Raw genomic sequence first — 10,824 nt, 5'->3', positions numbered from 1 at the left:
GCCAACTAAAGCAAAGGCCACATGGCTATTTACGTAGCCGCCAGCGAAGGAGTGCTGGAAGGTTGGCAAAAGCGTGGAGAGTCGGCGGGTAATGCGCAGCTGCAGAAAAAGAGAAGTGGTCGCCTTGTTTGTTGGGGTTCTGGGGCGTAGCCGTCGCTCGCAGGCACACACAAAGGAGAGGCTTCTTCGGTGTGAGCAGCAGCCACCAGGCGCAGGAAAGGCGAGCACTGGTGGTGGTGTGGCTAGGCACAGCAGGAAGGCCTCTCTAGAGCGGACAGAGCCGACGCTGTGAGGTAGTGTGGTCGCCTTGCAGAGCTGGAGGGCCCGGGTCAGTCTGCGGAGAGAGAGCCGACGTTGGAAGTGAAGGCCGTCGTGTAGAGACTGGGGGGCTTCTCGGACGGAGAGCGGGTAGCTGCTGCAGGCATGCAAAGAAGGCCGCCAGGGTTTTGTTGGTGCAGCCACCCTGAAGAAAGAGAGCTCGTGAGCAAACAGAGCTAGCGCAGCTGACTGACGACTGGGCGAACAGAGGGATGCCAGAGGGTGGTCAAGGTGCGGCTGGCGGCTGCTGAGGTGGTGTGGCGTGGTGAGAGACCAGAGGGAGCTGGTGATAGCAAGAGGGAAGCGTGGGCTGGTGTGGGCCGCTAGGTGAAGCCGGATGTGGAAGCACAGGTAGGTGCTGAAGACAGGGTGGCAAAGAGGGAGCAGTGAAGAGGGCACGTGTGGCCGTAAAAAGGATCGTGCAGAGGCTGGTGGGGCTGATAGCACGTCAAAGATAGAGACAAGGGACAGGTGGTGCTTGGGTTTGTTGAGTGGCTGGCAAAGGATCAGCACAGAGAGAGCAGAGAGAGAGAGGTGTTTGGGTAGCTGCCTACTGATGACACATGCAGAAGTGATGGGCTGCAGAGAGAGTTGAGGGTTAGCTGGTGGGGCGCCTTTTGAAGAGAGAGTGGCCGGGTTCTTTTTGGTGTGATTGACACAGCACGCAGGCAAGAGGTTCGCGGTGATTGAGGATGTGGTGTATCCTCGACAGTGACAGGTCAGAGTGTTGATGTGTTTGTGGTTGAAAGGGTGAATTCCCTTGGCAGTAAATCCAGGCCTGAGTGTTTGTAATGGTGTGTGAGTAAGGCTTCTGTGTCGGGAGAAGCTTGTATACAGTGTTGACTGGGAATATATTGCTGGGTGTTTACTTGGTCTATGGTGCCCCTGTTTTGTGTTGTCTTTCTGGCGTGGGTGTGGTGAATCGTGAGAAGTGTTCCAGCCGGTGGCTGGTGGTGCCTCCATTGTGTTAGTATTTTCCAAGTTTGGGAGGTGAAGGGCTATAGAGGCAGTGGTCTTTCTTTCTTTTTTTCACCTCACATTCTTTTGGTGCCCCCACTGAGGAGAGCTCTGGTGTTGTTCTTTGCCTAGAAGGGTGTATGTTCCACTGAGGAGAGCTCAGGGATTGTTACAGGCCGCTAGGTGAAGCCAGATGTGGAAGCACAGGTAGGTGCTGAAGACAGGGTGGCAAAGAGGGAGCAGTGAAGAGGGCACATGTGGCCGTAAAAAGGATCGTGCAGAGGCTGGTGGGGCTGATAGCACGTCAAAGACAGAGACAAGGGACAGGTGGTGCTTGGGTTTGTTGAGTGGCTGGCAGAGGATCTCGGGTGCCCAAGAAGGTAGTCTTGATGAAGGCAAATATGTGAGTATCTGGATCCTCCTCATTCTTTCCCTTGAACATCAGGTATTTGAGAGACATCCTTCCCACATATACCGATTCTTCTTCTTCTTGATCTTCATGCCTCCTATTTTGAAGCTCCTAGTGCTCTCCCTCTTCCTCCTAATTTCTCAAAGGTTGATGATTCTATCGTTCTTGCTAGGGTTCCTTCGAGAAGTCTTCTTGGATGATGCGGTCGCCCTGCACTTCTTAAGGCCTCCAACTATCTATTGTTGTACCGCATCACTCTACTTGAGATTTCTTCATTCTCCATGAACTGTCCATTGTAGTCCTATGACTCCCTTGTGAACATACCTGACACAAGGACATGTGCACTACCTCTCTTTATCTACCCTAACTAGCTTTTCTATTTTGACTACCTGTGCAGAACTAACCTCAGAACTAGCCTTTACCTTCCTACTTCCCTTCCTTGCGTACCAGTCCCCCAACAAGATCACCACCAAAAGTGTCCATGTTTGGTTAAGAACCGACACTTACATGGTTTTAGACCACCTAGTTAGCTCTTGAAGAGCAATGACATGCAACTGAACCCAATGTGACAAGCCAACACTGACACGTTAAGCTGTCGGTCTGTACACATAGGTCAGTTCCTAGGTCCTTCATGATTTCGAGTTAGAGTCGCGTCCAGAGAAGAATACAATTAACACATAATGGATACAAAATAGAAAGAACTATACAGCAGCATATAATAGAGACAAGTTGCAAACCAGCCCATGAGCCATTCTTCAATATTAGCTTGGACTCACAACAGTACAATACAGTGGCCCCATCACTGTTGAGATATCGAGCTCGTCTAGTGAGGCGGTGGACACTGAGATGACCAACCTGGGGGATAGGCCCCACACTTACACCACTGGCATGGTTGGTGAGATCTTGGGTGATATGCAGCCAGTGGGATGACAGGCTGTGTGACAGCCATTCTAGAGACTGGCATAGTTATAGGGCCAGCTCATTTAGTCGGGTTCACACTATAGAGAACCCATGTATGTATTTGGTTGAGTACCTTTCATATTGTGTGTACTCTTATTCTTGTATATGGTGTGTTGAGTGTTGAGTGAAGAAGGAGAAGATTTTCAGCCTCTCACCTTGTGTGTTCTCTATTAGGGTTTGTGAGTCTGTGTGTGTGCTTGCAAGAGCTCAAGCTCTCTTCCCCCCTGCATCTTTTCATGGTATCAGAGCCAAGTTCGTGCTAAGGGCTGAGCTGCAAGCAAGAGAACCACAGGAAGCGGTACGAGGGTAAGAGCTTCAACTACTCTTCCCTATTTGTGTTGGTGACTACACCCTTGTCGGGAGCTCTACGGGAGGCACCGACAAACGATCTCTGATTGAGGAGCTTTCTTCGCGGGAGTAAAGCTATAGGGCAACTATACTGTTCTGGGCCAAAAACGCATTTCGAGCACGTCTGGACCTCCATTTTTTAGAAAGCAGGCGATTTCGAGCACTGCGGGTAAGTCATCGATTCTCTGCAGAACTTTGTTTTAAGAACTACAGGAAGACAGATTGACTGTACAGACATTGTGGGTGCTGCAAAGAGGTCTACAGTTGCCATTGGGTGTATGTATGCACATTGAAGTCACTGGTTGACATTTGAGAGTACTACAGTACCGCTGCAGAAAATACAGCAGTTTGTGCAGAAAAACCAGAGTGCTGTTTCTGGTAAAACTGTGTGTTTGGCAAATGATGGGATAACCCAGATTGTGGCTGAGAAACTTGATAAGAATAACTTCCATGCTTGGAGGTTTAGGTTGGCAAATTTCCTGATGGGAAAAGGCTATTGGGACTACATAGAAGGTGAGCATGAAGAGGCACCCGAGATACCGGATATAAATCTGACTGCTGCAGATGTGAAGGAGTTGAAAGATTGGAACCAAGGAGCCAGGAAGGTTATGTATTGGCTCTCCATTAGTATACAGGACACCATGATTGGGCACATTCAGGATGCCAAGTCCCCCAAGGAGGCGTGGGACACCTTGGTAAAGCTCTATGAAACAAATACCAAGGCACGTAAGATACAATTGAAGAATGAACTTCATACTGTGGAGAAAAAGAGCATGTCTGTGAATGACTATGCGCTGAAGATAAAGGGTATTGTGGAATCCCTTGCATCTATTGGTGTGTCAGTAGATGATGATGACAAGGTGGAAGTCTGTCTATGTGGTCTCGAGCCACAATACAAGGCGTTCAAGACGTCTATTCAGACTCGGGAAAACATTCCCAACTTTACAGATTTGGTGTCTATGCTGATTATCGAAGAGAAGAGCTTGGGTGAAGACCAACAGTCTTCACAAAGCAAAAACAGTTCAGAGCAACAGGCCTTCTACATGAGTTCAGGAAGAGGACGAGGTAGAGGAGGCCGTGAAAGCAGTCAAGGAGGTGGCTGAACAGGTAGAGGAGGCCGTGGAAGCAGTCAAGGAGGTGGCTGAACAGGTAATCAGAATTATGGCCAGCAGAGCAGCAGCAACAACAACAGTCCCAAAATTAACAACAACAATAACACGCAGGTGGAAGAGGCAAATTCAGAGGCAGGGGGAGTCAAAGAGGCCGTGGAAATTGGCAAAGGCAGTATAATGATACATGTAAATGCTATTACTATTGTAAGCCTGGACATGTGCAGGCAGAATGTTATAAAAAGCAGGCTGACATGCAAAATGGGAAAGTGCAGCAAAACAACTATGCATCCTCAAGCAGAAATAATGAGGATAATGAAAGGTTGTTTGTTACGCAGCATGTCGTGAATGCCATGTCTGAAAATGTTGATGCAGCACAAAAAGATAATGTATGGTATGTGGATTCAGGCGCTTCGAACCACATGACGAGTCATGGGGAGTGGTTCAAGGAGATGAAAAACCCGGAAAGACCAGGTTTTGTGGAAACAGGGGATGACACTGCTCATCCAATTGCCCATGTTGGAGATGTGCCATTGTCTATGCATGATGGCAAAGTGAAGTACCTTGTAGATGTACTTCATGTACCGAACATAACAAAGAATTTGGTTTCAGTTGGCCAGATGATTGAGCAGGGTTTGCAGGTTCGGTTTAACCCTGATGGTTGTTATGTCGAAGACTTCAAAGACAAGTGCAGGTTGGTTGTAAAAGGCAACAAAGTGGGCAGAATGTTTACGTTGAATGTAGACATGCCTGAAATGAGTGCTGCGATGTTTGCAAATGATTCAGGAATTGTTGCAGACACAGACATTTGGTATAAAAGGATTGGACATGTAAATGTGCAGAGATTGAAGTCTATGCAGACAAAAGGAATTGTAACAGGGCTGCCAAAATTTAAAGTGGAAGGTATGCAGAAAATATGTGAAGCATGCCAATTTGGGAAGCAAACAAAGCATGTGTTTTCACGTAACATATATGTGAGCAAAAATGCACTAGATGTTATGCATTCAGATGTATGGGGTCCTACGAAGACCATATCTATGGGAGGCTGTAGGTACTATGTGACTTTTATTGATGACCACACAAGGAAAGTGTGGGTATATTTCATGAAGGAGAAGAGTGAGGTGTTCACTCACTTTCAGAATTTCAGAGTTTTGGTTGAAAAGCAAACAGGGAAATATGTAAAGTGCCTAAGGTCAGATGGAGGGGGAGAGTACTTCTCCAATGAGTTCTCTGAATTTTTGAAGAAGAATGGTATTCGGAGACAATTTACATGCAGATACACTCTGCAGCAAAATGGAGTTGGCTGAGCGAAAAAACAGGCACATTGCTGAGATTGCATGAGCATTGATGGAAGAGAAGAATATGCCACATAGCTATTGGGCTGAGGCTGTTTCTACAGCAGTATACATCATGAACAGGACTCCAACTGCAGCCATACATGATGTAACTCCAGAGGAGAGGTTTACCGACAGAAAACCAGATTTGTCTCATCTGAAAGTCTTTGGATGCATTGCATATGTGCATGTGCCAGATGAGCTGAGAACTAAGCTGGATCCAAAAGCTGAAAAATGTGTGTTTATTGGATACTCCCTTGAGCAAAAGGGATACAGGTGTTATAACCCTGCTACACATGAGTTGAGGGTAAGGAGGGATGTCTTTGATGAGATGAGCAGTTGGTATGCTGCTGAAAAAGAAGCTGTTGTTGGGGCTGATGTGAGTGGAAGTGTGGTTGCACAGAATGCAGGTCAGCAATCATAGTCTTTGAGTGCACCAGGAGAGTCCTCATCTAGTGGGTCTATTGATAGACCATGGAGTGGCAGGCTGTGTCATAATACCAATCCTGAAAATGTGATTAGTACATCACGTAAAGGAAAAGAGAAAGTGGTTGAGCCCCTTGGTATGCCTGACATTTCTGCAGGGCATTCTCATGTTGATGGAGAGTCTAGTGGCTCAGATATGAGCCTTGATGAGGAGCTTGGGATCCCAGCTATGAGAACACCTAGTGTAAAGAAGGCTATGGAAGCCATGAATGAAAAGCTACGAAGATCAGGGAGAGTGAAGAACCCTGTGCAGAGATTTACATATGATGGTTATGTGGCACATCACTATGCATATATGGCAAAGGTTGTGCAGGTTGTAGAGCCCACATGCATTGATGAGGCTATTGGAAATGTGTGTTGGGAGAAAGCTATGGATGAGGAGATGGATGCACTATATGGAAATGAAACCTGGGATTTAGTGCAATTACCTGAAGGCAAGAAAGCCATTGGATGCAAGTGGGTGTACAAAGTTAAACATAACAGTGATGGAAGCATAAACAGGTACAAGGCTAGATTGGTAGCCAAAGGATATGCGCAGACATATGGGATTGATTATGAGGAAACTTTCAGCCCAGTTGCCAAGATGGCAACAGTGAGAGTTGTGATAGCAGTGGCTGCATCAAAGCAATGGTCTTTACATCAGATGGATGTAAAAAATGCATTCTTGCATGGGGATTTGCAAGAAGAGGTGTATATGTTGCAGCCACCTGGTTATGAGGATGTAGGTCACCCTGAGCATGTTTGGAGGTTGAAGAAAGCCTTGTATGGCTTAAAGCAAGCACCAAGAGCATGGTCTGACAAGATTTTTGAATATCTTGTCACTATTGGCTTTCATGTAGCCAATACAGATTTCTCGCTGTATGTGAGACATGGTGATAGAGGAGTTGTGCTTGTTGTCATCTACGTAGATGACTTGATTATTACGGGGGACCATGATGCAGAGATCTTTGATGTAAAGATCTTGCTTAGACAAAAGTTCGAGATGAAGGATCTGGGGGAGCTCATATATTTCTTGGGCATTGAGGTGATTAGGTCACCACATGGTATTGGATTACTACCAAAGACAGTATGGCTTGGACATGTTGTCCAAGTATGGTATGACAGGCTGTAAGCCTATTTCTGTGCCATTAGATCAGAATGGCAAGTTGAGTGCAGATTCAGGAGAGATCTTGGAGGATCCTACTATGTACAGGTGCATAGTAGGAAGTTTGATCTACATGACGATCTCTAGATTTGAGCTATGTTGTTGGGTTGGTGAGTCAGTTTATGCAGGTTCCATGGAAACCGCATTTGGATGCAGTGAGACGCATACTGAGGTATGTGAAGTCTACTTTGCATTGTGGACTATTCTATGAGACTGGGGCAGAGATATGTGTACATGGGTACACAGATGCTGATTGGGCTGGTAGTATCTCAGACAGAAGATCTACCAGTGGCTTCATGTTTTCTTTGGGGAGTGCTGCTGTGACTTGGAGCAACAAGAAGCAGCCTACGGTTGCTCTATCGAGTACAGAGGCCGAGTACAGAGGAGCTGCTATGGCAGCATGTGAGGTAGCTTGGTTGAGGGAGCTACTTGCAGATTTGGGTCTATCAGTGGTGGATAGACAAGTTGTCATTTTCTATGACAACATTAGCAGTATGGCCAGGAACCCAGTATTTCATGCTCGTACGAAGCATATAGAGGTCCACTACCACTTTGTCAGAGAGAAGGTCTTGGTAGGAGACCTTGACCTTGTTTATGTCAGCACCAGAGGATCAAGTAGCTGACATCTTCACCAAAGCATTGGGTACAGAGAAGCTCCACAGATTCAGGGCTTCACTTGGTGTACATGAGATGGAGTTGAGCTCGAGGGGGAGTGTTGAGATATCGAGCTCGTCTAGTGAGGCGGTGTGGACACTGATGACCCGCTTGGGGGATAGGCCCCACACTTACACCACTGGCATGGTTGGTGAGATCTTGGGTGATATGCGGCCAGTGGGATGATAGGCTGTGTGACAGCCATTCTAGAGACTGGCATAGTTATAGGGCCAGCTCATTTAGTCGGGTTCATACTATAGAGAACCCGTGTATGTATTTGGTTGAGTACCTTTCATATTGTGTGTACTCTTATTCTTGTATATGGTGTGTTGAGTGTTGAGTGAAGAAGGAGAAGATTTTCAGCCTCTCACCTTGTGTGTTCTCTATTAGGGTTTGTGAGTGTGTGTGTGTGCTTGCAAGAGCTTAAGCTCTCTTCCCCCCTGCATCTTTTCAATCACCAAGCTCATGAACTCTTGAGCTCAACTATCCACTTAGTTGTCTATCCTCTAATCCACACACTCAGGATAATCCCCTTGGATTCTTACATTCATCCGAGTATTGCTCAAGAAAGTTTATATGGCACAGCCAGAAGGATATATACACTTGAGGTATTCCATTCATGTATGCAGATTAAAGAAAGAATTATATGGTTTGAAGCAAGCTCGTGCTTGGAGTGATAAGATAAGCCGATATCTTATCTCCCTTGGATTTTAGGTTTCTTCAACAGATTCTTCACTCTCTATGTGAAGAAAACAGATCATGGGATTGTCTTACTTGTCATCTATGTGGATGACTTGATTGTCATAGGAGATCATGCTACAGATTATGCATGTGAAGAAGGCATTGAGTGGGAAGTTTTACATGAAAGACTTGGGTGAATTGAGATATTTTCTTGGGATTGAAGTGATCAAAGACCATGCAGGTATATGGTTAGTGCAACGCCAATATGCATTGGATATGTTGAAAAAATATGGGATGACAGGGTGTAAGCCAATGAGTACACCTTTGGAGCAGAATGTGAAGCAGTGGGCTGATTTTGGTGAAGAGTTGGATGATCCATCTATGTATAGAAAGATATGGTTGGCAGTCTTATTTACATGACTATCACATGCCCGAATCTCAGTTATTCTGTGGGGCTAGTAAGCCAATTTATGCAAAGCCCCAGAAAACCTCATTTGGATGCAGTGAGACGCATTATGCGATATGTAAAGACCACTGCACATTATGGTCTTCTTTATGAGCATGGTAAAGGCTTGGATGTACATGGCTACACAGATGCAGATTGGGCAGGTAGCTTGTATGACAGGAGGTCTACTAGTGGTTATGCCTTTACATTTGGAAGTGCAGTAGTGAGTTGGAGTAGCAAGAAGCAACCTACTATTGCTTTATCTCGTGCAAAGGCTGAATACAGGGGTGCAGCCATTGCTACATGGATGTGAAGGAGTATGGTTAAAGAGTCTCTTGGCTGATTTGGGTGAGCCTATTGATAGCAAGGTTGTCATTCATTGTGACAACATGAGCAATCACATAGAGGTCCACTATCATTTTGTCAGAGAGAAAGTGTTGGATGGTACAGTGGATTTGCAATATGTGAAAACTGTGAAGAGCAAGTGGCCGACATCTTTACAAAGCCACTTAGCAGGGAGAAGTTTGAGTACTTCTGTACTATGTTGGGAGTACATGGGATGAGCTTGAGGGGGAGTGTTGAGAGCTTTGATACCCAAGCTCATCTACATCTTCTATGGCAGTGCATCATGAGCTTGAGAGGGACTGTTGAGATTCAAGCTTGATGTCAGCTTGTGCCAATTGCACTATGTGCTGGCATTTGTCTCTCTGCAGTAATCCAATACCATGTGGTGACCTAATCACCTCAATGCCCAAGAAATATCTGAGCTTTCCCAGATCCTTCATCTCAAACTTCTGTCTAAGCAAGATCTTTACATCAAACATCACTGCATCATGGTCCCTCGTAATGATCAAGTCATCTACATAGATGACAACAAGCACAACCCCTCTTTCACTATGTCTCCAGCGAGAAATCTGCATTGGCTACATGAAAGCCAATAGTGACAAGATATTCAGAAATCTTGTCAGACCATGCTCTTGGTGCTTGTTTTAAGCCATACAAGGCTTTCTTCAACCTGCACACATGCTCGGGGTGACTCACATCCTCATAACCAGGTGGTTGCAACATATACACCTCTTCCTGTAAATCCCCATGCAAGAATGCATTCTTTACATCCATCTGATGTAAAGACCATTTCTTTGACGCAGCCACTGCTATCACAACTCTCACTGTTGCCATCTTGGCAACAACTGGGCTGAAAGTTTTCTCATAATCAATGCCATATGTTTGCGCATATCCTTTGGCTACCAATCTAGCCTTGTACATGTTTATGCTTCCATCACTATTATGTTTTACTTTGTACACCCACTTGCATCCAATGGCTTTCTTGCCTTCAAGCAATTGCACTAAATCCCAAGTCTCATTTCTATATAGTGCATCCATCTCCTCATCCATAGCTTTCTCCCAACACAAATTTCCAATAGCCTCATCAATGCATGTGGGCTCTACAACCTGCACAACCTTTGCCATGTATGCATAGTGATGTGCCCAATAACCATCATAGGTAAACCTCTGCACAGGATTCTTCACTCTCCCAGATCTTTGCAGCTTTGCATTCATGGCTTCCATAGCCTTCTTTACACCAGGTGTTCTTATAGTTGGGATCCCAAGTTGCTCATCAAGGCTCATCTCTGAGCCACTAGACTCTCCATCAACATGAGAATGCCCTGCAAAAATGTCAGGCATACTAAGGGACTCCTACCACTTTCTCTTTGCCTTTATGTGATGTACTAATCAGATTTGCAGGACTGGTATTATGACGCAGCCTGCCACTCCATGGTCTATCAACAACTGAACCACTAGATGAGGACTCTCCTAGTCCACTCAAAGACTATGATTGCTGACTTGCATTTTGTGCAACCACATTTCCACTCACATCAACCCCAACAGCTTCTTTTTCAACAGCATACCAACTGCTCATCTCATCAAAAACAACATCCCTACTTACCCTCAACTCACGTGTAGCAGGGTTATAACAC

The sequence above is a fragment of the Cibotium barometz genome, chromosome 29, assembly GCF_041138505.1.
Source record: "Cibotium barometz isolate CiBa-2024 chromosome 29, ASM4113850v1, whole genome shotgun sequence".
In the NCBI taxonomy this organism is placed as follows: Eukaryota; Viridiplantae; Streptophyta; class Polypodiopsida; order Cyatheales; family Cibotiaceae; genus Cibotium; species Cibotium barometz.
The sequence above is the reverse complement of the archived record's forward strand: the minus strand, read 5'-3'. Positions refer to the sequence as shown.